Source organism: Cetorhinus maximus, chromosome 6 (genome assembly GCF_964194155.1).
Source record: "Cetorhinus maximus chromosome 6, sCetMax3.hap1.1, whole genome shotgun sequence".
NCBI lineage: Eukaryota > Metazoa > Chordata > Chondrichthyes > Lamniformes > Cetorhinidae > Cetorhinus > Cetorhinus maximus.
The window spans coordinates 54,575,622-54,600,968 of record NC_135884.1 but is presented as its reverse complement, the minus strand read 5'-3'; the positions used below and the strand labels follow the sequence as shown (position 1 = coordinate 54,600,968).

The 25,347-nt window shown below is 43.0% G+C and overlaps 1 long non-coding RNA gene and 1 other non-coding gene across 2 annotated transcripts in view; one reads left to right on the top strand and one right to left on the bottom strand.

The window, feature by feature from the left end:
- Positions 1 to 25,347, top strand: part of LOC144681326 (uncharacterized) — a 748,068-nt gene that overhangs the window by 263,052 nt on the left and 459,669 nt on the right. The gene's annotated exons all lie outside the window — the stretch shown is intronic.
- Positions 15,368 to 15,457, bottom strand: trnay-gua (transfer RNA tyrosine (anticodon GUA)). Its single transcript is given in 2 exon segments — positions 15,368 to 15,403; positions 15,421 to 15,457. It is a non-coding gene; the product is annotated as a tRNA-Tyr (tRNA).

The following is a 25,347-nucleotide window of genomic DNA, read 5'->3' as shown; positions in this document are numbered from 1 at the left end:
AATCCCACATAAGATTTACTGTGGAAACTAGGGGCAGAATTGTCCCCCCGTCGGAGGGGAAGTTGATGGGCTGGCGCATGCCGGCGCCCCTGATCTGAGGCACGGCGCCATTTTACGTGGGTGACCAATTGAGGCCCGCCCAGCGTGACGTCCGCACAGAAGCACTATGCGCTCCCTGTGCGGGCGGGGGGAATTCCTAAAATCGAGAATGCGCTCTTTCGCGCATGTACATGAAAGAGCGCACTCATCTCCCTGAGGCTAAGCGCTGCTTCAGGGAGATCGCCTCTACTTTCAACAATATTAAAAATAAAATTTAAAAATTCCCTTCCATGTCACATGAGTTGGGACACGTTCATAATTTCCAACAAAATTTTATTAAAATTTTTAAAACCCTACATGAAACCTCATCCCGCCGGTGGATGAGGTTTCATGTTTTTTCTAGTTGCTGCTGGGGCTCCTGGCCTGCCCGCCAACCTTAAGGCTGGACGGACAGGTCCTTTAATTGCTTAATTGATCCTGTCAATGGCCTCAATTGGTCATTGACAGGTCGGCGGGCCCGCAGCTGATTTTGCTGTGCCCCCACCTTCCTGAAAATTTAAACGGGGCGGAGTGATGTCGGGAGTTCCGCCCGATGTCATCCCACTACATTTTACGCGTTGGCAAGTGGGCCCCGCCCCCGCTCACCGACGGTAAAATCCTGCCCTAGGTGTTTGCAGTATGCAGTTACAACTTTGTTCTAATCATTTGCATGAACACATTTATGCCAGCCACAGTAAACTAATAAATAGGTACATTTATATGGCATTTCAGCACATTTCAGTGTCTCAAAATGCTTTGTACACAACTAGCTTTCAACATCAGTGACAAAATAGGCAGACAAGCACAGAGACCATTTTGTGCATAATATTGACTGCAATAACTTGAACTTGCAGCTCATTTTTCCTGTTGATAATATTGGGTGAGAAAGGAAATTTAATAGAAAATCAAGGGAGTCACATGCTCTTCCTCAATGTCATAAAGTATTTGAGATTGACTTGGACCATATGGCAATACATAAATGGTTTTAAACCTCATCAAAAGGGTGATATTCCTTATGGTGCAACAATCCTTCAGCACTGCACTGACTATCAGCTCATTTCATGACCTGTCGTTAAGTTCATTTTACAAAGCCTGTATGCATTACATTAAATGGTTTACTTTTTGATCCATTTCATACATTTCAGAAGAATGATTTTTTAAATAGGGCTTCATTGTCTCAAGCCTTGTGTCTGCTTTTCATTAGAGTAAATTTTTAAAGCTAGAAAAGCTTGGTTGGCAAGCTACCCGTAAGAGAGAGAACTCATTAAATGCAGACCCTTGATCATTAATTATCCAATAACTTTCCTGAAAAGAAATTAAATACTTTAACTTGCACATTACTTTGCATTCCATTTCAAGAGCCATTTATCTGGACAATACTGTAATAATGTTGTGCATAATTGGGTTTGGGGTATGGAATTAAAGATTTCTTGACCATCTCATAAAGATAGTCTGCTTGTAATTAAGCAGACAAGTTGCCCAAAGAGTGCCTAATGTATAACTTTTTCATCTACTTTGCATGCAGAGAAACCCAACAGTATTGCTATCTGAATTTGGACAATGGCAAGGTGCTTAATAACCAATTAATTGAGTCGTCACCACTTACTTCTAATCCATCAACCAAATATCTAATTGATTAAACATGAATGAATGTGAACAACAAGAAATAACAATGAAGAATGAGTACCAGTAGAAAAAATGAACAGTGAAATCCTTAATTTTCATTTTGCAAATTTACCATTCATGAATCAACTGGTGTGCCACAAAGTCAATCATACAACTAACTCACTTATATAACTTCTGCACACTCTTTCTGGCCAACATTTTCCCCGCTCGTGGCAGTGCATATACTGCTAAAAAAAAAATGGTGAGAATATAAACACACAAAAAATACTTTTCTGAAAAACTCCACCTAATTTTGTCTATAAAAAAAGTCATTTAACATTTGAAATTCCTACCAGAGGAGTTCAATCAATGCTGTCAAACTCCAGTACCTAATCTGCTGAGGAATCCAGATAGAAAAAGCTATTACAGTCATCAACTATGAGGTCTGACTAATGTTTAAAACAAAAACAGAAATACCTGGAAAAACTCAGCAGGTCTGGCAGCATCGGCGGAGAAGAGCAAAGTTGACGTTTCGAGTCCTCATGACCCTTCAACAGAACTAAAAGTTGAAGGGTCATGAGGACTCGAAACGTCAACTTTGCTCTTCTCCGCCGATGCTGCCAGACCTGCTGAGTTTTTCCAGGTATTTCTGTTTTTGTTTTGGATTCCAGCATCTGCAGTTTTTTTGTTTTTGTTTTTATTTTTGTGACTAATATTTATTTTGAAGGATTGAGGGAAACTAATGTTGGAGCTAGAGTCAGGGAAGTATATTTGTGAGGTACTTTGATCCTGATCTTGGGCACTATGGCCAGGATTATTTGGAAAGCCAGGCCCAGATGATGGTTATTGACCACCCGTTCATATGCTGATTATTGAAAGTACAATAATGGAACTATGATTCTTCCAACATCAAGAAATTCTATACCAATAAGATCTTAAGCAAGAATTATGCTTCAGTTGTAAGTTTGTAGAAAACATGTTATACTTAATCCTTTAATTAATTGAGATAAAAGAGGGTAACATGGGGAAAGGAAGAGAGATGAATAAACATATGAGGAACTTCCCAATTAAGCAAACATCGCAAACGCACCATTGGAAATTGAACAAACATATATTTTATAATGTAACTGAGAATGCGAGCTTTTTGAAAATAAAAGTTAATGCCTTAAGCAAGGTTTTTAAGTGATGGGGAAATAGCATTAAATATTATACCCGTGAGGCCAGTATCATTCAATATCTCTGTTCTTTGGGGTTTACCTTGCAATTCACAGCTTTAGTGAATTTGTGGGTTCTGTGAAATATAGACTTTAACAGGACAACAGAAACTAACAGAAACTGTCAACTGGGAATTTCATTGGTGGTTCTGTCATTTGGCTACCGTTTGGTGGAAACCCTGAGAACCCCAGTGGACACTGGGCTACCATGAGCAATGCCACTGGAGCAATTTGGACATTTATTAACCATATTTCAATGGAACGTAATTAATGTCCACTTTTGCTCCCTCCTTAGAAGGCAAGAGTACAGTTAATATCATTCATTTCAAGTTGTTATCATGAAACCATCTGATAACTGGTGGACATTTATATCTTCCAACATGATTTTGTGCCAGGGATGCTTGTAATGTTAGTTTCTGGGTCTATTGGGTATTCTTGGACTCTGAATCAGTGATACGTCATTAAAATTCATCGGAGGCATGTTGAAACTATTTTATAGGCATTGGGAAATGATATGAAAAAATGTAATTCACTATCACAAAGAATCAATGCTGCAATTACATTCAATATTGTTCAATGTCATCCAGACAGAAAAATATGGAGCATAATGATCATCCGGGCAGACTTTATTATAGCTCTGCACACATGATGTATTCTGATTGTATCTGAAAGTGGCAGAGGTGGTTAAAATTCCACTTATATTGGCTCGTGTATTATGTACAAATTAACACAGCATGATTTTTTTAAAAACTCTCAGTTTTCCATATATTTTGTACATTTAAAAAAGTACAACTGAGATTATTGATCAAAGCAGTGGGTAGAAGCAGTGACGGTCCAAAGAGAATTAAGGGTCCTTTTACCATAGATCATTCACATATCATGGGCAAATAGAAAAAAAAATCCAAAAGGCTAATGAAATGCTGACCTTTGTATCTAGATTACTAGAATATAAAAAATGCAGAGGTTACGCTACAGAAAAGTAAAACCCTGGTTAGACCACTGTTACGACCGAGTGAGGAGGAGTGAGCCGGTTCCCCTTTTATTAAGCCCCCTCTGTTGCTCACAACAAAGGTTTTTAAATTTATTTTCCCTGTGAATGCATTTTCCAATCCAAATGTATTTATTTATTAATAAGGAGCCAATCAAACCAGGTTTTCTTCAGTCAAAGAAAGAGTAAATTATTAATTACTAAACCCAAGGAAAACATAATAAAGAAGCAACAACACTCACACACAAACATACACTCTCTCTCTCTCACACACACTCTCACTTCATTACAAGGAGAACAACAGAAATATATATAAAGCAAAAGATGCATTCACTCCCATTCATTCTCTTAGCCTTGGTCTAGGTTATCTCCTCAGCTCTAACTAGGTTTCTTTAAGTTCTGGACATGGCGTCTACAATCACATTCTATTTCCCTGCAATGTGGATAATTTTTAGGTGATATGGTTAGAGAAGCAAACACTAGTGGAATAACCTGGCATTGTGAGTTTTGATTTTTTTCACACAGTTTAAAGGGTTGTGGTCTCTGTGTATCCATCTTGGACATATATTAAAAAGTGTTTGAGAGCCAGTAACAAACCTAGGCTTTCCTTTTCTACTGCGGAATATTGTTCCTGATGTTTGCTTAGTTTTTTGAGAAGTACCCAATTGGTCTCTCTATTCCTGATTTGTGCGCCGTTATTGGGAAAGGTGTGGAGTTTTGAAACCCCTTGAGGAAAATTATTTCACAGATGGCTTCAGTTTTAAGTGCTGACATACACCAGTCGAAAACAAGTTGCTTAACCCTTTCAAATTTCAGGTATGTCTGGTCAGGCCATTTCCTGAAGGTACAGAATTTCTGGCAGTATGCCTCTGGCACTAACTGGTATGCACATTTGTTGCCTCAAAGCTTGTGGCACTTTCCTCAGGCAAGAGGAAGTAAGCCTTGTGAGTTTTTCCTGAAAGCTTACTTTGCAGTAGCAGGGAGCAGTGTTGGACTGCCTACTTTGCTGTGTTAACCATTCGAAAGAGATAAAGAAGGCGTCACCTCTGCTTCATCAAACTTAGGGATAAATGGGAAAACTGGATTGCCTTAGCCCTGAGCTAGTGGTTTCTTCAAGGGACACACTGGGATCCCTGCTTCTCAGATTGAGCTGTTTTAATTTAAACTCCCTTTCCCTTGCGCTTTCCTTTCTTTCCCTTTCCTGAAATTCCAATTCCAATTTCCACTGCTGCAATCTTAATTTCTCTGTTGCTAATTTATCCGTTTCAGTGTCCTCAATTTCCACCTCTAGAATTTTGGCCACTCATTGTAAAATTTCAGGCAAAATTCTAATTCTAAATGCCTAGCTCATCCTTTTAGCTCTTCGAGGGACATAACTTTTGAATCCTCATTAGTAACTTCCCTCTTTTCTAGAAAAGCACTGGTATTCACTGTGCACATTTTTACACACTGCTATTATAGACTCAAGAAAAACTTTTTGCAGTTTTCAGAACTGTTTTGGAAGGAACAATTTACTTTACCCACTTTATTTTTTTTGTTAGTCTGTGGGAACAAATCTCGGAAACAAGCCCTCAATTTTAGTACGACCGGCTGAGGAGGATTGAGTTGGCCACCCTCCTATTCAGCCCCCTCAGTTGGTCACAATAAAGGTTTTTAAATTTATTTTCCCCATAAATATCTTTCCAATCCAAATGTATCCATTTGTTAATAAGGAGTCAATCAACCTAGGTTTTCTTGAGTCAAAGAAAGAGTAAGTTTATTGGTTATTAAACCCAAGGAAAAAGTAATGAAGACGTGACCACACACACAAACACACACACACTCACTCACTCACTCACTCACTCATTCATACAGATATCAGAAATAGGAAGGTTAGAGTCCAATAGAAAGTTAAAAGAATATACGATTAAATCCTTTGCTTGTCTTTGAGGTGTAGATTATTGAACATTGCAGCCATTTGAAGTTAGGTGGTTTCCTGTGGAATTCTAGAATTGACTTTGTTCAGCTCTGCACTCTGTTGAAGACATCCTTTTAGCTTCCAGAGAGAGGGAGAGATCTTTCCTGCTCTTTTCCAGCAGTGTTTTTAGATGACTGTCATGTTTCTTTCTTTTCCTGCTTGTTCTTTCTCTGATTCTGCTTAGCAGAATCAATTTTTAAAACTCCTCTCTATATGTTCCCGGAAGGGAACCCTATTCCCATGTCTTGCATTCATTTTTTTCTAGACCGAGTAATCCCATTTTTTGATCATTTCACCTCAAACACCTTTGACACATTTCAACATACAAATCAACAGATGGGGGATATTTCGTCCTCCACAGGGGGTTTCGAATGTCTGATGAGTATCTGATCAAAGTCCAGCACTTTGCATCTTTAAAGCCTTCCTTACAAGAGTGCACCTGTTTGAAGTGGACCTTGACATCCCCCAGGTGTGAAATTCCATGTAACAGGTCTGCAGTGCAATTCATATGCAATTCATATTTACAGTGAAGTGGTCAGCTTATAGTACCAACCACCAGATGACTCGAGGCAGTCATTTTTTGATCATTTCTTGTATTTTTTTTAAAAACAGCTCTTCTTTAAACAGTTCAATATGCCTGTGGCTAGCTGGTGAAATTGTAGGTAGCTCTCAATCAGTCACAGTTCCGTGTCGTCATGACACCATAGCTGGATTTTGATCATAGGTGACACCTCAACTTAGGAAAGATATATTGGCCTTGGAGGGAGTGCAGCATGATTTAACAGAATGATATGTGGACACCAAGGGGTAAGTTATGAGCAAAGATTGCACAAACTAGAGCCGTATTCTCTGGAATTTGGAAGATTAAAGGGTAATTTTATTGATGTTTTCAATATATTAAGGGGAACAGTTGAGTAGATAGAAACAATTTCTACTGATGGGGCTGTCCAGGGGTCAATAGCCTAAAAATTAGAGACAGACCTTTGAGGAGTGAAATTAGGAGACATTTCTACATGCGAAGGGTAGTAGAAGTTTGGAACTCTCCTATAAATGGCAGTTGTCACTTAGCCAATTGTCAATTTTTAATCTGAAAATGATCAGAGACTTTTGTCAGCCAAAGGTATTAAGACAGTTTCCTTCATTGCAAGGTTCTCGAGCCAGTGGCGGCACCCATCGACACTAAGTGCAGCTACCCAACTCCATCCATCAATTTTCAGTCACCACTTTATCCTCAGAAGGTCATGGCGAGCCAGAGGTCAACCCAGCATTATATTCCTATTTATTTTATTTTTAACATCAAGAAGTGTGTACTAAGCCTATGAAAAGTCAGCCTTCTTTACATGTCACATTGCCCACATGGTATAATGTGTGCCAATAAGTATATCTGTATATATGTGTTGTATAGTAACAGTTATATTACCAAAGCAACCACCATAGAACTAGCAGAGTATTTAACCGATGGTGTGTATTTTTTTGGCCCAAGTTACTGGAGCAGTAAGCAATGATAATTTAGTTGTCGATGCAGCTCTCACACTGCAGGATTTTTTTGCTAAAGTGGCCCTTGCTTGAAAAATAGTGAAGATCACTGTATTAAGGGATATAGGGAAAAGATATTCAGGTAATTTTGTCTGGAGTCAGGCCGCAGATCAGTCATGAATGGTGGAACAGGTTTGATGGTTGAATGACCTACTCCTGTTCCTATGGCCAGAATTTTATATTCGCTGTGCGGGCGTGCGTCCCGACGTCACCGTGCACCATCGCGATATTTCGGTAGGCAGGCGCTATGAGGATGGAGGCGCGCCCACCATTAATTAACAGGCCAGTTAAGGCCCTTGAGGCACCTATTGTCTTTGATTTTACACAGCCCGTGAGATTTTCAGGGGCGTCGCATAGGCGCAGTGGGCAGGCGGGTAGGCCACATTTTCAAAAACTTCATCCACGGGTGGGATAAGAGGGGTGACTGGGCTCGCTAATATGAGTTGTTAGCACTTTAGTTTATAACTTACTGCTGATTTCCTGTGTGAACAGGACAACTTCATTTCGCTTCAGAGCTGCTTTGACAGAAATAACAGGCTTCAGTTCAGGATTCTGGGGGAATCATAACACTTGGGCCCTTCCAGGTATCAGACAGCCTTCCCTTACCCTGGGAATGGGGATTGTGCTCTCCACTGGAGGCACCTCCTCTGAGGAAGAAGTGAGGGCCAGAAGGGGGAGGAGGCCAGGTGTTCCTATTCAGCCTCCAGGGGAATGGCCTGTGGGAGGAGAGGCGCAGGCACAGGGGGTTCAGGGCCAACAGGAAGTCCAAGGCGGAAGGGGCCGCAGAAGACGCCACTATCCTGCTGCCAGGGTTTACGGCGGCGATGCAGCTACCTCAATATGTCCGAGGTGCAATGCCAAAGGAGGCTCCGCCTCTCAAAGGAGACAGTGACCTCCATCTGTCAGATAATCTGCCCTGAGATCAGCTCCAACAGTATGGGTGGACACCCCATGCCAGTGGCACTGAAGTTCATAGTGACCCTCAACTTCTATGCCGCCAGGTCTTTCCAGGGGCTGGTGGGTGATCTGTGTGGAGTCTCCCAAACAGCTGTCCACAGTTGTGTCAAGCTGGTGAGAGACGCTCTGTTCAGGCATGCATTGACTTTCATTCACTACCGCATGGACGAGGCCAGCCAGGCAGAGTGAGCCAGAGGCTTTGCCGCGAGTGCTGGCTTCCCCCACATCCAGGGTTAATTGACTGCACACATGTGGCCATCAAGGCGCCAGCGGGTGATCGGGGTGCCATTGTTAACAGGAAGGGATTCAACTCCATAAACATGCAGATAGTGTGTGGCCATAGGATGCAGATTCTGCAAGCCTGTGCAAGGTACCCAGGCAGCTCCCATGACACTTACAACCTGAGACACTCCTGAGGCTCTTCTGTGCTCCAGCCCGGTTATCCCCTCAAAAGATGGCTTATGATGCCTCTCCGCCATTCAAGAACAGAGGTCGAGCAGCCATACAATAGGAGCCATGCCTGCACAAGGGCAGTGGTAGAGAGAACCATCGGTCTTCTCAAGATGCGCTTCCAATGCCTGGACCGTTCAGGGGCCGCACTGCAGTACCCCCCAGATCATGTGTCACTGATAGTGGTTGCATGCTGCGCTCTCCATAATTTGGCGCTGGAAAGGGGAGATGCAGTGGAGGAAGAAGATGTTGACGCAGCTGCTCTGGCAGCAGATGATAAGTCCAGTAATCAGTCCAAGGACAAGCGCACTCAGTTGAACACTGAGGGGATAGACGCTGACCCGGGTAACCTCCAGAGAGGCAGGGACGCCCAAGAGGCTTTGACCCGCTGCTCCTTCAGCTAGCCTACCAAAGATGAACCACTACCACATGCCAGGGCTGCAGGCTCCATACTCGATGCCTGACAGGAACATTTGCTTGGTGAACAACATGCACTATGTGCCATTTCAATAAAGCTCAATGGCAAACAAGTCACTCATAACATCATGGGTTACCCTTCACCTGCAGAACTAATGAAGCACCCAGAGGCTTGTTGAACACAAACACATTTAATGGTGTGGTGCCTGGCATACATAAAATAAATTAAATGGAAGGGTGTTCTCCATCACACCGACTAATAATTAACATAAAAGTGGGGCAATAAAGTATCACCAGTGATAAGCCCGTGTTGTGCCCAAGGTGCTTTAAGTTTGTGTTTGCGGGTGCTAAGTCTAGGTGCTCCCTACCTCACTGGCACCAGCATTGGAGGCAGCCTACTCACTCTGTTGCCCTGTTGGCCTTGATGACCTTGGCGGGCGTCCTCTGGCATCTCCACATCGGAGACCATCTCACACATGCCCTCATGTATCTCCGCCAGATCCTTCCACACGCCCTGCTGGACTTCCAGCATCTGCTGCCTCAGGGAAAATTCCAGAGGCACATCATCAGCCACCGCCTGAGCATGTTCCTGGTCCCCAACAGTCCTCTGACTGCCGGTGCCCTGGGCACTCTCTGCCTCCGTCTGTACCTCAAGCGAGTGTGAAGTGCCCTCACCGCTGTGCACCAAGATACTATCCGCCGAGCTAATGCCCACTGAGGTGCTGGTATCTGCGCTGGTGCCTGCTTGGCTGAGTGGGTGTGATGGTGGTGCGTTCTTTTTGTCTGTGTCCTCTGGGATGAGCGATGGGCCCTCAGACTCTTGACCCTGACGGGCTTCTGGTAAGCCTGAAAGAAAGAACAAGGACATGTGATTAGTTGAAGTTGCTACGCTGTTACTGTGCATGCCTGGCGCCTGGATCAGGGTTACCCTCATCTTTCCATTATCAATGGGGATTCCATGTTCAAGGCTCACATCAATATAGAGACAACAGTGGAATGGTTGCTATGACAGACATTCTGACCTCAGTGCACTGCACTCTTACCTTTCTCTGGCACCCCAACCTCACCGCGGCCGGTTGACCTAGGCGCATGGTGCCTCTCCAGCTCCAGTGCCTCCAGCTCGTATCTGGACAAGATTAGAATGTGGGGCGGTCCTCCGCCAGTTTCAGCATTATTGTGGGATGTCTTCTCCTGAAAGGACAGAGGAGTATTGATTAGTCCATCCTGTACCTGCATTGCCATTGCAGCCTGGCCAACCTCACCTGAGGAACACCTCACAGGGCTCAGCCGATTCATGACCCTGGAGCTGCAAATCACTCATTCCAAGCAGCCAGGGCTCAACCCCTTGCCCAGATGCTGCTCACTGACATTTGCCACTCACTCTAAAAACTCTGAGGTCCAGGGAGACTGGGGGGGTTGGTGGGGTGGGGGTGCTCCTAACTGCTGTGCTAAGTGACCCATTCCAAAATGGTACTCACCCTTCCCGATCGCAGGATGACCTCCTGAAGCGCTTGCGGCACTGCACCCATGTGCACCTCATCACATCATGGGAGCTGACCCTGGATGTCATCTCCTCCCAGGCATTTGTGGTGAGGTAGGGGGGTGTCCTCCTCCTGTCCCTGGGGGCTTGGATATCCCGGCGTGCTGCCACCTCCTCCAGGAGAGCAGTAAGACACTCGTCGGAAAGCCGTGGGGCCAACTGCCCCGCCTTAATTGGCCCTCCCACGTAAAATAGCGTTGCGAGCCGATCGCAGGTGGATTCCCGAACGCCCCTGCCCCACCAATGTAAAATCCTGGCCTATAATCCTATTCCAAGCTCTTCACACACTGTGTAAAGACTCAGATTCATGTCCATCAAAGTAAGCTCAATGTACTGGACAAAGAGGAAATCTTTTGCTGGATCATATTGTTTCAATTAAGTTGGAAGTTATTGTGTGCAAGATAGGTTTTTATATTAAAATTACAAAAATAATTTGTTCAAAAATGGTTAACAAGGACCACCTTTGACCAAGGTTCTTTTTTTGAGAAAGCATCAACAACTCTCTGGACAGGGACAGCTAGGGAAACTGAAGCAAATTCACACAAATAAACCTTTAAAAACACAACTCATTTCAAGTTGCATTTCCACTCAAATAACAGGAACATCACTATTAATTGTGGGCTCCAGTAGTATTTAAAATTGCCCACCTAACTACAGAAAACCATACTGGGACACAATTTCAGCAACAATTTATATTCGGTGAGATTTAAAGTTACTTTGTTTTCTGCTGAGTGCTGTTCAAGAGAGACATCAAAACAGGTTATGCAACTGAATTACAGCATTATTTCAAAAAAGGAAATTAAAGAATGCCTGAAGATGGGAAAAGGATAGAACTCAATATTTCGTCACTCCTAGCAGGCAAGATGTTCGAAGGTTACTGAAGCTACTGAATTAAACAGCAGCAAAAGATGGGGCATCAAAATTACAGGTGCAATAGATGAAATTCAACAAAAACCTTCACCTGTTACCTGGATCACTCCAATTAAGTTCAATGTGTTGTTCGGTTACTATTTTGCGGCCCTGCTTTCATTTTGCCACCAATTTTATCCTTCCTATTCTTTTACTATTGTCTGACTTTATTTAGTAAATAATTTTATTAGTTCAAGGAATGTTCTAGAAAGGAATCGGATCAGTTGGCCAAACAAGTCTCCGCCATGGCTTATCCCCAAATGAACCAACTAGTCCAACCCGACCCCCCTTCCCCCCACCGGCTCAATCTCTGCACTATTCAGTACCCTTCAATATTCTTCCAGATGCTTGCTGTGACCCTGGACATGCTGTAACAGAATAAAAATGGGCAGTATTTGGTATGTGGAAAGATGACCAGTGAATGCATTCATCTACACAGATGATTTTCACAGCAATGAGATGCCTAAAAAAATTCCCCTGATTTTTAACTGCTACAGAGTCCCCCCACCACCAAAATTTGAAAAAATATGTTTTAATTTTCTCTTCTGTACTCTAGTCAAGTGCAAATAGTTGCTTGGTAGTGCAGAACTTGAGTTTTGTTGAAAAGACAGACATGTTGCTGAAGCTTTTCATCTTGTACTCATCAGAACAAACACGAGAATGCCAAATTTCAAATGAGCACAAAAATTTATACTACAGGAGAAAAGGTTGCTGATTGGTTGGCAAGTCGACTCTGATTGGTCAAGGTGTTGCCATGGAGAAAGCAATGGGGAACTTTGGGGTCCCCAAGTTCATGGGTAATTTAAAAAAGGTGCAAATCTTGTATATATTCCCTTTGTTTGCAGAGAATGCATTCCTGCGTATGAATGTATGTTGCCACTAGCAAGTGTAGATGAGCCACATTACAAGCTTGAGTGATTATACTAAATTCGTTGTTAGTGTAGCTATTAGCGCACTCAGGGTTGTTCAGCAAGTGCTGCCCAATTGTGAAATCACATCCAACAGTAGATACATTTTTGATTAAATGAGCCCCGACCTCCTGTCCCATACATATTTTTGATATGTAGAAGATACACTCACAATCTTTGAATTTCCAGCCACATGTAAGGATTTCCTTACGCACCTTAATATGCTCCGTCCTGCGCTCAAATTCACTTTTGAGATGGAGCAGCCTTAACTCGCTCCCTTCCTTTGATGTGCTAGTTGAGATGGGCTCTCCATTACTGTCTACTGCAAGTGTACCTTCACTGCTTAATATGCATGCGCTATAAAATTGACCATTTGCTCACCTTGCAAGTTTGATGCAGAAATAGAGTGCATCAAAGCTATCCCATGGGACAATGACTAACCTGATCTAATCATTGTTCGCTATGTATCATGTAAATTCACAAAGGCTTTTCACATCTGAAAAATTGCCCTGGAAAGGCAAGGTATCTCAAAATTTAACAATAGGCTCAGTAAGCCATTTCATGCTTCCATTAGTTTAAAAAGACATTCTACTTACCATACAGTTGAGCAATGTTGTGTATGAATTTCAGTGCCAGTGCGATGCCAGGTACGTAAGTCATTCTTCCCAATGACTGGCTGATCGAAACAAACAACATAGATAAAAACAAAAAGCTACTGCGGATGCTGGAAATCCAAAACAAAAACAGAATTACCTGGAAAAACTCAGCAGGACTGGCAGCATCAGTGGAGAAGAAAAGAGTTGACGTTTCGAGTCCAACATGTTTTCTTTTCTTTTCTGACTCTTTTCTTCTCCACTGATGCTGCCAGACCTGCTGAGTTTTTCCAGGTAATTCTGTTTTTGTTGTGAAACAAACAACATGTTCCTTCAATTGTTTGTAATAGGCAAAGTACAGACCATACTTAACCAGGCCACACTTGCAAAACCCAAAACAAAATGTCTACTGTTAGATGTGATTCCGTGATTGAGTAGCACTTGCTAAACTATCCTGAGTGTGCTAATAGCTACACTAACAACCATTTTAAGACAATCAGTCGAGTTCATAACATGGCTCATTCACGCTTTCCAGAAGCGACATATATCCATACACAATGACCTGCTCTTTGAAAACAAGAGGAAAATGTACAAGACTTGCTTCATTTTTTAATTACCCAGGAGCTTGGGGAGCTTTTCAGTCCCCGTTGCTTTCTCCATGGCAACACAACAACTAATCAAGGTTGACTTGCCAGTCAATCAGTTCCATTTTCTCCTGTAATCTTGTGATCATTTGAAATTTGACATTTTTGTGTTTTTCCTGATGAGTGCAAGATGAAAAGCTTTGGCATCATATCTCCTTTTTCAGCAGCATTCAAGTCCAGTACATCCACCCCCTGCCACCTTATATATAAATAAATGACCTATAGGGTATTTATCAGTCAGAGCAGGTGAAAGGACACATTGAGTATGACGTTAGAAATATCTTTGGAAGGCATACAGGTCCACTCAGTACAGCCTAAACTCTCATTGCTGCAACAACCTTTCCAATTTATCTGAACCTTTTATAGGTCAAAGCTGATGCCTTAACCAATACCCAATTAAACTTCTCAGACTCCCACTTAGTGTGCCTAAAGCCTCCTGACAAGAATTCAACCACCCTATCATCAAGTTGTCACAATGCTGCAGAATTGGTACATGACTCAATGTATGTAAGTGCCATGCAACCTATTAAGCGTCATATGACCTGCGAAAGTGTGCAAAGGTTTTCTCTAAAACAGCAATAATATATATAGGTGTGTGTGTATACAAATAATGTTATAGTATATATATATATATAGTTTCTTCATTAATAAACTGTATTAAGTGACCTCAATTGACAGCCCATGTACTTCAATTGTAAAAAAAACAATAAAAGATATAGTTTGATATTAATTGTTCTGTCATCCTTTCCCACATTCTTACAGCTGGTTTCACACAATTATATGCCTCTTGCATCTGCATTGGATTTTTTTGATAGCTCTAGTCCCTTTGTTTTAATCTTGGCAGGGATTGCATTATTATGCCAAGCGCTGACACAAGCAGTACACAGTGCAAAAATATTTCCAAAACTTGACTGAAAATTATTCTGTTAGGCATTAATATTTAATATGTCTTGAGAAAATTTGGGAAATTATTCCTTTTAATTATTATGGTGCATAGATTGATCAATGACTAGAGTGAACTGCAAACATAGATATAATCCTAAATTGGTTACAGGCCAGTGCATGCTACTTCAATATCACTGAGGAATCAGAACACCTCTTCATATTATCCTGTGACCATTGGTTATTTAGTCAATTACATCAGCATTTGCATTGCTCGTTGAGGAATGGATGCAATATAATTCAGTCTGTTGTTTACGCATATGCAACTTTCTGTGAAAATAACTGAGGAGAAATAGTGACTGATCTTACTTGAAAGTATTAGAAGGTATAATCAGAACTAACTAAAGGGCAATGAACAAGGGGATGGTTTTTTGGTGTTGCAGTGTTAACCAGGTGTTTTTCAGTTTTATTAGGTTAACGACTATTCTGGGGGATTTTTCATGGTAGGGTCAGGTAATTCACACAATATGGCAAAAGTTTTAAATGGTTACTACTGAAGATTATGCTAGGTTACAAATAATACAACATAGGGTTATTTAATTATAAATAACTCTCAGCAGCTGCCATAGTTGGATTTGAAACCCCAGAGCCTGGGCCTCTGGTCCAGTGATATTACCACGAAGCCACCTTCCTTTGAACCGGAATTGAACCGGCAACCTGAGGATGCCAGTTTTACAGTCACCTACAGTCCTCCACTCTACCAACTAAGCTATCCAAGGGGAGCACAAAAATCTCATGTTCTATTGACTAAGATTTAAAACTGTACAAGTGTTTGTGGTTATTATGGTTCTGGCTAAAACTGTGTAACCTGAAAAGAGATGTTCACAGATAAGAGGGAAATAGGGCCTGTGGTCCATCAGTCAGTTGCTCATTTATTTAACAGCTCACTAGCACCTGGGCTTGTTGCAATAAGTTGGAAAGAACACCCCCCCCCACGCAGCCCGCCCCGCCCACACACCCACTGGCACCACAGCAAATGAACTTTTGAGCAAGTTTCCAAGTTAATAGATATTGAAAGCCTGGCTGACATTGTGTATCTATGTCCTTTGATATAAAGCACTGGATGAAGGCTATTCAACAAGGTTGAGTGTGGTGGGCAGATTTTCCGTTAGATAAAAAACCGGTTGCATTCCCAAATATCTTTTGGAGATGTTGTAATATAGGTGATATTCGAACATCTGAGCATTTGACACCTCTTTAATGGAAAAGAAAGTAGAGTGGGATGTATAACAGATGACCGATCAGATCTCATCTGTTTTATACCATCATGTCAAGTTAAAATTACCTTCCAGAGTGATTATTAATAGTGGAAATGCTGCATGGGGATAGGTTGCTTCTGGAGTCCTGCAGGGGTTGTTTTTTGGGTTGCTGCAGTGCACCACCCTTATCAACAATCCAAACAAAGACATCAAAGGTACCGCCCACAGAATACATGAAGCAAAACACTGGTGTAAGGACCTTAGTTAAAACAAATAAATATAGTTTTCCACCCACGGTGGTTGACAGGGCCCTCAACCATGTCCGGCCCATCTCCCGCGCATCCGCCCTCACACCTTCTTCTCCCTCCCAGAAACATGACAGGGTCGCCCTTGTCCTCACTTATCACCCCACCAGCCTCCGCATTCAAAGGATCATCCTCCGCCATTTCCGCCAACTCCAGCATGATGCCACCACCAAACACATCTTCCCTTCACCCCCCCTGGCGGCATTCCGTAGGGATCGTTCCCTCCGTGACACCCTGGTCCACTCCTCCATCACCCCCTACACCTCAGCCCCCTCCCACGGCACCTTCCCATGCAACTGCAGAAGCTGCAACACCTGCCCCTTCACTTTCCCTCTCCTCACCGTCCAAGGGCACAAACATTCATTTCAAGTGAAGCAGCATTTCACTTGCACTTCCCTCAACTTAGTCTACTGCATTCGTTGCTCCCAATGCGGTTTCCTCTACATTGGAGAGACCAAACGCAGACTGGGTGACCGCTTTGCAGAACACCTTTGGTCTGTCCTCAAGCATTACCCAGACCTCCCTGTCGCTTGCCATTTCAACACTCCACCCTGCTCTCTTGCCCACGTGTCTGTCCTTGGCTTGCTGCATTGTTCCAGTGAAGCTCAACGCAAACTGGAGGAACAGCACCTCATCTTCCGACTAGGCACTTTACAGCCTTCCGGACTGAATATTGAGTTCAACAATTTTAGATCATGAACTCTCTCCTCCATCCCCACCCCCTTTCCGATTTTCCCCCTGCTTTTTGTTTTTTCCAATAATTTATATAGATTTTTCTTTTCCCACCTATTTCCATTATTTTTAAATGTATTGTTTTATCTCTAGCTTTTAGCCTTTTTCGATTCCTTCACCCCACCCCACCCCCACTAGGGCTATCTGTACCTTGCTCATCCTGGTTTCTACCCTTAATTAGCACATTCCTTTAGATAATATCACCATCTTCAACACCTCTTTGGCCTTTTGTCTGTGTCATCGTTTGGTTATCTACACCTATCACTGGCCCTCTATCCAGCTCTTCTTGTCCCAACCCCCCACCCCCCCCTTAAACCAGCTTATATTTCACCCCTTTTCTATTTTTCCTTAGTTCTGTTGAAGAGTCATGTGGACTCGAAACGTTAACTGTACTCCTCTCCACAGATGCTGCCAGACCTGCTGAGTTTTTCCATGTATTTTTGTTTTTGTTTGAAATAAATATAGTGGATCTAGATACAATGGGGTAATAGGCCCAGATGATGTATTTTAACATAGATAAATACAGCATAATGTCCTTGACTCAGGGCACAGCCTGTTTGTGCAAACCATGCAGGGTTGTGTGCTCAAGGCGACGAAATGATCTGCATTTATCAATTGGGATTTAAGGTTATCTTTGTGGTTTAACACTCAAATGAATAAACATTTCTTCAGTCACATGGTATGTCCAATAAACTTTTCGATCAAGTAACCCAATAAATTTTAGTGTTTCACACTAAAGTCTTCTCATTAGAAATGTGCCACGTCCAATTTATTTTCTCTGATAGCTCTTTTGACATTTTGCCTGAATGTTCAAACAGATTTCAGGTTTCTGATCACTTGGTATTAGCACTGAGACATTGCAAAATTTCTTAACCATTGAGCTCCACCAGATTTCCCTCAAGTGGTGTAATTTATTTATAGTGTCCGCTATTTATGTAAAGCTGAATTTGATTTAGGAGCTTTGGGATCTTTCAAAACGATTGAATATATCATCAAAAACTAGAACTTTCTGAAGGGATTTCATAGATTCAACCACTTATACATTACATTTTTTGGGGAAAAACAGGCAATTAAATATTGAGAAATTAATTTTCACACTTTATGTGCAGGATTTTAACCTTGGCGCAATGCTCTTGATGGTGGAACAGGAAGTGAGTGCCACTTCCATCTCTTGCTTTTTGCTGCTTCTCAGGCAATGATAATTAAAATTTAAAGTGCTGGCAGGCATGCACGGGAGACACATGTGGTCACGAGTTGGGCAAGCTTTTCAGTGGTGAAATCCACATTAGCTGACAATTCAGCAGGTACAAGTGGGCTACAAAAGAGCATCCTGGACTAACAGGGAGGCTCATGAAGCATTCTTGGCTAAGAGCCCAGGCTTTTACAAAAGGATTATGTGAGTGAGTTTGTTTACACAATTGCAGGGAACTGTTGACTTTGCTTGATTGACACCTCTATGCGGTTATAATGCTATCTCTTTTGATAACGTCTTAATGCTTATTTGCACAAGATTAAGAGGTGACAAGTGTTTAAAGCTTTGGTTATTGATGCTTTAATGGTCAGTTTTATTGACACTTATATAAGGTTGCAGGAACACCAGTTCTTCTCCAAAAAATTATAAACAGGTGTTTCTTTAAGCAGTGCCATTGTTATTATAGTTTTATTGGTTCTGTACTGAGTGTATACTTGGTGAAGGGGCATGGAAGGGTGATAAGTTGGCATGGGGGCTATGAGGTTGGTGAGGGTATGAGTTGGCATTGAGTTGGCATGGGGGCATGGAGATGGCTTAGGGGTGGGGATCTGTTATCATCATTGTGGGCCTTAGCTTAGGGGCAGAATTTTCTGCCTGTTGAGTGGGCTGGGCAGGAGCAGGCGCAGGTGGGCGCAGACCCAATTGGCGCCCCCGATTGGGTCCACGCTACCATTTTACGTGGATGGACCAATTAAGGCCCTCCCAGCGTGATGCGCACCTGGAAGTTCTGTGTGCTTCCTGTGCGGGTGGGGGGAGGGGGTGCAGTGTGGTTGCCTGAGTCGGGAGTGTGCTCTTTTGCGCACATGTGCGACAGAGCGCAGAAATTTCCCTGAGGTACAGAGGTGCAATGAAGTGGCGAGAAAATTTTTATGACATGTCCCCTCATGTGAAACTGTCACATAAGCTGGGACATGTGCCTTAATATCAATAAAATTTTTGTCAAAATTTAAAATCATTCATGAAACCTCATCCCGCCCGTGAATGAGATTCCATGAAAAATGCGACGGCCGCCTGGGCTTTTTGCCTGCCTACCAACCTTAAGGTTGGATGAGCAGCTTCGTTAATTACTTTAATTGAGAGTTAAATGGCCTTAATAGGCCTTTGACAGTTCGGCGGGCGTGCAGCTGACTCAGGTGCGTACCCGCCGAACTGAAAGTCTGAATGACTCGCCATGACATCGGGACGCACACCTGACATCACCGTGGGTCATTTTACGCCTCGGCAAGCGGGCCCTGCTCCCGATAGCCGAGCCGATGATTCAGCCCTAGGTTGTCCTGGGTTAGGGTAAAGTGAGAACACTGGAGTTAAAGCTGTTGGCCACCTTTAACTTCTATTAAACATTCTTCTAATTATGTACAGGATAAGGTTTCAAATGAGGCTTCACATAGAACTATCTCTCAGCATACCCTGTTGTGATGTGATCTTGCATCACTGATGTAGGCTGTCTATTTACATTAACCCATTACACTTTAGGGGGTGATGGGAGTGAGGGGTGAGGGCTAGAGCACCTAAATTGTAACCAAAAAACTGGGACAACGTCCCAGAGAACCAAGGCCTTTTAACCAACCCACCATGGCACTCGGTTGCCTCCCCTTTGGTGGCGTCTGCTCTGTTTCAGGGGGAAGCAGGCCCGACTGCATGTTACACCTCACACGCCTCCCCAGAGCAAATATCGCACCATTCAGGGCACTTTCTAGCAAGACGGGTGTGATGAGCCAGGAAATTTTCAACTTGAGCTACCCACCTTGGTTGCAAAAATCCGCCCCATGGTTTTTTGCCTGCCATTGACTTCCTACCAGCATTTGATTTTTGTTTTAGCAGATATGATTTTGTTTATAGTTATTAACTTGTCTAATCCAATATGTCTAAGATGGTTTTATATTTATCTTACACCACTGAATGTTACAAAATAACAATATATTAGCTTTAAACTATTTCTTTAATATTGTGAACAATCTTTAAATGTTACCAGCTGCGCATCTCTCAGCTGACAGGCAATGTTATGCTGAATGCCCATCATTTTCTCAGTTGGTTGAAATACCTTATCAGTAGCTGGCTGAAAACTGATAAATCCAATCACATTTATGGCAGACATGCTTAAATGTCAGCTTCTATTGATTCACTGATGTGCAGCCATTGAACTGTGAGAGAAGTATCTTACCATGTCATCACTTGAGTGTCTTTCATACTTTGTCATTAATTTGTGTGCCAAATTATATTGAATTTCAATTTATATTTCAAGGATTGGAGACAAGTTGGTTATAATTACCTTATACAGATTTTGTGGCTTTATATTTGAGTATGGAGTATACATAGACATATACGTTACACAACCTGACAAGACTTTATTTTTATTGTATTCCATCTATATCTATCTGAGAAAGTTTGGAGTTGGCTGTATTGTCAGGAAAAAAGGAATGATGACAGGAAATGTAATTAGTTATTGGAACTGAGTGTGTTAATAGAAATCAAATCGAAACAGGATACAATACCAATGATTTGTTTATGAGATTTAACTGTTGAATATCTTGTCAGTCTTTTGGACTCTTCACAGTTTATTTTGGATGAATAATTTATAACTTTCCTTTCATTTTATAATTTTTAGAGTTTGTATTTTGTTTGATTATTACAAAGATAGGTGAACCATCCAGATCTTGAAGAGCAGAAGAGTGAATGATCCATCCCTGGTAGAAGTGAAAATAGGTTATGGGTTTTAAAACATAATCAATGAAAGGTTTTGAGTCTTACCAGAAAAGTGCATCCATTTTACCCTTATAATACATAAAACATTTGTTGATGAGCATGATATTTTGCGAAGCTTAAGTTTAAAATGCTACCTTTAGCTTTGTTGATTTAATTTGTAAATTAATAAAACGTAGTCTGTTATTTCAGTTTGATGCAGGGATCTGACTGTAATTTCCATTTAACTGCTTTGAATTAGTTTGTAATGTTCAAAGAGAATGACTTTGTGCGTGACAACTAATATTTAACCCATGTGCTGTGTGTGCAAGTGTGTTTCAACAAATTATTGTATGCAGGTTGTATGTTGGAATTGGTGATCATGATTGGTTTTGCTTGGTTATAATTAATCAAGAGCAGAAATAAGTGAACAGTAAATCAATTTAGAGTTAAAAAATGACTTTTTACCACTCATGTGTAAATGTTATTTTGTTATCATTCTGACTGAATTCTGCTTTGCTCTGTTCTGAGACTTGTGATGCATAGTCCCTTAGTTATGATGAATTTCTGCTATTGAATCTGGTATCAGTTTTGCTATTCTTTTGTCCTGTTAAACTATTGCCACCTTTAGCTGTCAGAGCTATCTCAGTGATGGCATTTCCTGTCATGTCAAAAAGTTGTGTATTTAAATGCCACACCAGGGACTTGAGCACACTGCCATAGGTTAACACTTCAAGCTGTTTTCAAGCGAGAGCTGAACCTGTTTCTGGTTAGGACAAACATCACCTGTAACAAAATTAGGAACTTTAGGGGATGCAGAGTCATCTAGTTTTTGATCCGTGTTTTGCCTCGACCAAGAGATTTCACAGTTTTGGGTGGAGTGAAGAGTGTATGTATAATGGTATATAACATACCGCAATTATGTGGACAGGCTGGATGGACCATAGGGATTTATTTGTCCATTGTTGCCCGTAAGTTAAACCGAGGTCTTATTTACCCTCTTCTGTGGTGTTACGATCAGATGAGGAGGAGTCGAATGGCTCCCCTCTTTTCCCTCTCCTCGTTTAACCGCAACAAGTATTTTTTAAAAAGGCTATGCTTACCAATTCAGTGGGCAGGATTTTCAGGTCGTCGGGCAGGCCCGGTGGGCAGGCCCAGGAGCGTCCGCGAAACGGTCCGCCGCCCCCAATCGGCCTCCGACCATGATTTCATGCTGGTTGGCCAATTAACAGCCAGCTAGTGTGAAAGGCGCGCTGAAAACCTCAGCGCTGCCGGGGTGGGGCTGGGAGGAGGGTGAGTGCAAAAGTCTGCGCATGTGCAGGGGAGCGCACACTGAAAGCTCCCTGAAGGCAGGGAGCTAACAATTATAAAATCAAAAATAAAGATTTTTAAAATCTGAAAAAGAGTATCCCGACATGGGACTCACTCACAATAACATGAAACTAATAAAAATTCTGCCCAGTACTTTGTATTTATTTTTTATTTCATTGTGGAAACCTCATCCTGTCCGCAGAAGAGGTTTGCTAAAAAATCAAAAGGCTGCCTGGCCAATGCGCCCACCCTCCTGCCAACCGTAAGGTTGGACGGGCAGCAAAAAATAGGGTTAGATTAATAGATTAAGGGCCTTGATAGGCCTCTTAATTGTCGGGAGGCGTGCTGCCGACTTTCGTGTGTGTCTGCCAACTGAAATGTTGCCCAAGTGCGCAGTGATGTCAGGAGGCTCGCCCAATGTCACCACGCACTATTTTACACCCAATTAGGTTGGGCGTGCGCCCACCCACAGGATAAAATCCTGCTGAGTATGGTGATCATAAAAGAACCAATTAGACATGTTTTGTTGAATTTTAGCAAAGAAAGCAGTTAGCTTTATGATACTTAACCCGATCAAAGTAATAAAATATGCTGCGACTTTTTGCACATGCAGACACTCAAAATACTCTCTCACACACACACACACAGATGATAGACTGGGGAAGGGTAGATTGATCAAATTAGATTTGAAGGAAACAAACAAAGTATATGGCATGTGGATGTTAGTGACTCAGCGAGCTTCAGACAGAATTCAATGGTCTTGTGAATTTCCCTTTGTGATCCATCTCGGCATCCTCCGGAGGTTCCCAGCATCCCAGCATCACAGATGCCAGTCTTCAGCCAATTCGATTCACTCCACGTGATATCAACAAATGGCTGAAGGCACTGGATACTGCAAATGCTATGGGCCCTGGCAATGTTCCGGCAATAGTACTGAAGACTTGTGCTCCAAAACTTGTCACACCCCTAGCCAAGCTGTTCAAGTACAACTACAACACATTTAAAAATAATGGAAATAGGTGGGAAAAGAAAAATCTATATAAATTATTGGAAAAAAGGGGGATTGGAAAGGGTAAAAGTGGAAAGGGGGTGGGGTTGGAGAAGAGAGTTCATGATCGAAAATTGTTGAACTCAATATTCAGTCCGGAAGGCTGTAAAGTGCCTAGTCGGAAGATGAGGTGCTGTTCCTCCAGTTTGCGTTGAGCTTCACTGGAACAATGCAGCAGGCCAAGGATGGACATGTGGGCATGAGAGCAGGGTAGAGTGTTGAAATGGCAAACAACAGGGAGGTCTGGGTCATGCTTGCGGACAGACCGAAGGTGTTCCGCAAAGCGGTCACCCAGTCTGCGTTTGGTCTCTCCAATGTAGAGGAAACCGCATTGGGAGCAGCGAATGCAGTAGACTAAATTGAGGGAAGTGCAAGTGAAATGCTGCTTCACTTGAAAGGAGTGTTTGGGCCCTTGGACGGTGAGGAGAGGGGAAGTAAAGGGGCAGGTGTTGCACTTTCTTTGGTTGCATGGGAAGGTGCCGTGGGAGGGGGTTAAGGTGTAGGGTGTGATGGAGGAGTGGACCAGGGTGTCCCGGAGGGAACGATCCCTGGGGAATGTCGCCGGGGGGGGGTGAAGGGAAGATGTGTTTGTTGGTGGCATCATGCTGGAATTGGTGGAAATGGCGGAGGATGATCATTTGAATGCGGAGGCTGGTGGGGTGATAAATGAGGACAAGGGGGACCCTATCACGGTTCTGGGAGGGAGAGGAAGGTGTGAGGGTGGATGCGCGGGAGATGGGCCAGACACGGTTGAGGGCCCTGTCAACCACCGTGGGTGGAAAACCTCAGTTAAGGAAGAAGGAGGACATGTCAGAGGAACTGTTTTTGAAAGTGGCATCATCAGAACAGATGCGACGGAGGCGAAGGAACTGAGAGAATGGGATGGAGTCCTTACAGGAAGTGGGGTATGAGGAGCTGTAGTCGAGGTAGCTGTGGGAGTCGGTAGGCTTGTAATGAATATTGGTGGACAGTCTATAACCAGAAATTGAGACGGAGAGGTCAAGGAAGGGAAGGGAAGTGTCAGAGATGGATCATGTGAAAATGATGGAGGGGTGGAAATTGGAAGCAAAATTAATACATTTTTCCAGGTCCAGACGAGAGCATGAAGCGGCACCAAAGCAATCATCAATGTACCGGAGAAAGAGTTGTGGGAGGGGGCCGGAGTAGGACTGGAACATGGAATGTTCCACATACCCCTTAAAGACACAGGCATAACTGGGGCCCATGCGGGTACCCATAGCCACACCTTTTATTTGGAGGAAGTGAGAGGAGTTTAAAGAAATTGTTCTCTGAGAGACGGAGGAGGGTAGAGGTGGATGGGGATTGTTCGGGCCTCTGTTTGAGGAAGAAATGGAGAGCGATCAGACCATCCCGATGTGGGATGGAGGTGTAGAGGGATTGGACGTCCATGGTCAAGAGGAGGCGGTTAGGGCCAGGGAACTGGAAATTGTTGATATGATGTAGGGTGTCAGAGGAATCGCGGATGTAGGTGGGAAGGGACTAGACAAGGGGAGAGAGAATGGAGTCAAGATAGCAAGAAATGAGTTCCATGGGGCAGGAACAGGCTGACACGATCGGTCTGCCGGGACAGTCCTGTTTGTGGATTTTGGGTAGGAGGTAGAAGCGGGCCGTCTGAGGTTAGGAGTCTATCAGGTTGGAAGCTGTGGAAAGAAGATCTCCAGAGGAGATGAGGTCAGTGACAGTCCTGAAACAATAGCTTGATGTTCAGTGGTGGGGTCATGGTCCAGGGGGAGGTAGGAGGAAGTGTCTGCGAGTTGCTGCTCAGCCTCTGCGAGGTAGAGGTCAGTGTGCCAGACAACAACAGCACCACCCTTGTCAGCAGGTTTAAAGACAATATCAGGGTTGGTTGGACCTGAGAGAACGGAGTGTAGCAAGTTCAGAGAGAGACAGGTCAGAGTGCAGAGAAATTGAGACGACTGATGTCACACCGACAGTTCTCAATGTAAAGATCAAGGGAAGGTAAGAATCCAGAGGGAGGGGCCCAGGTGGAGGGAGAATATTGTAGGTGGGTAAAAGGATCCATTGAACGGGGAGAGGACTCCTGCCCAAAAAAGTGAGCACG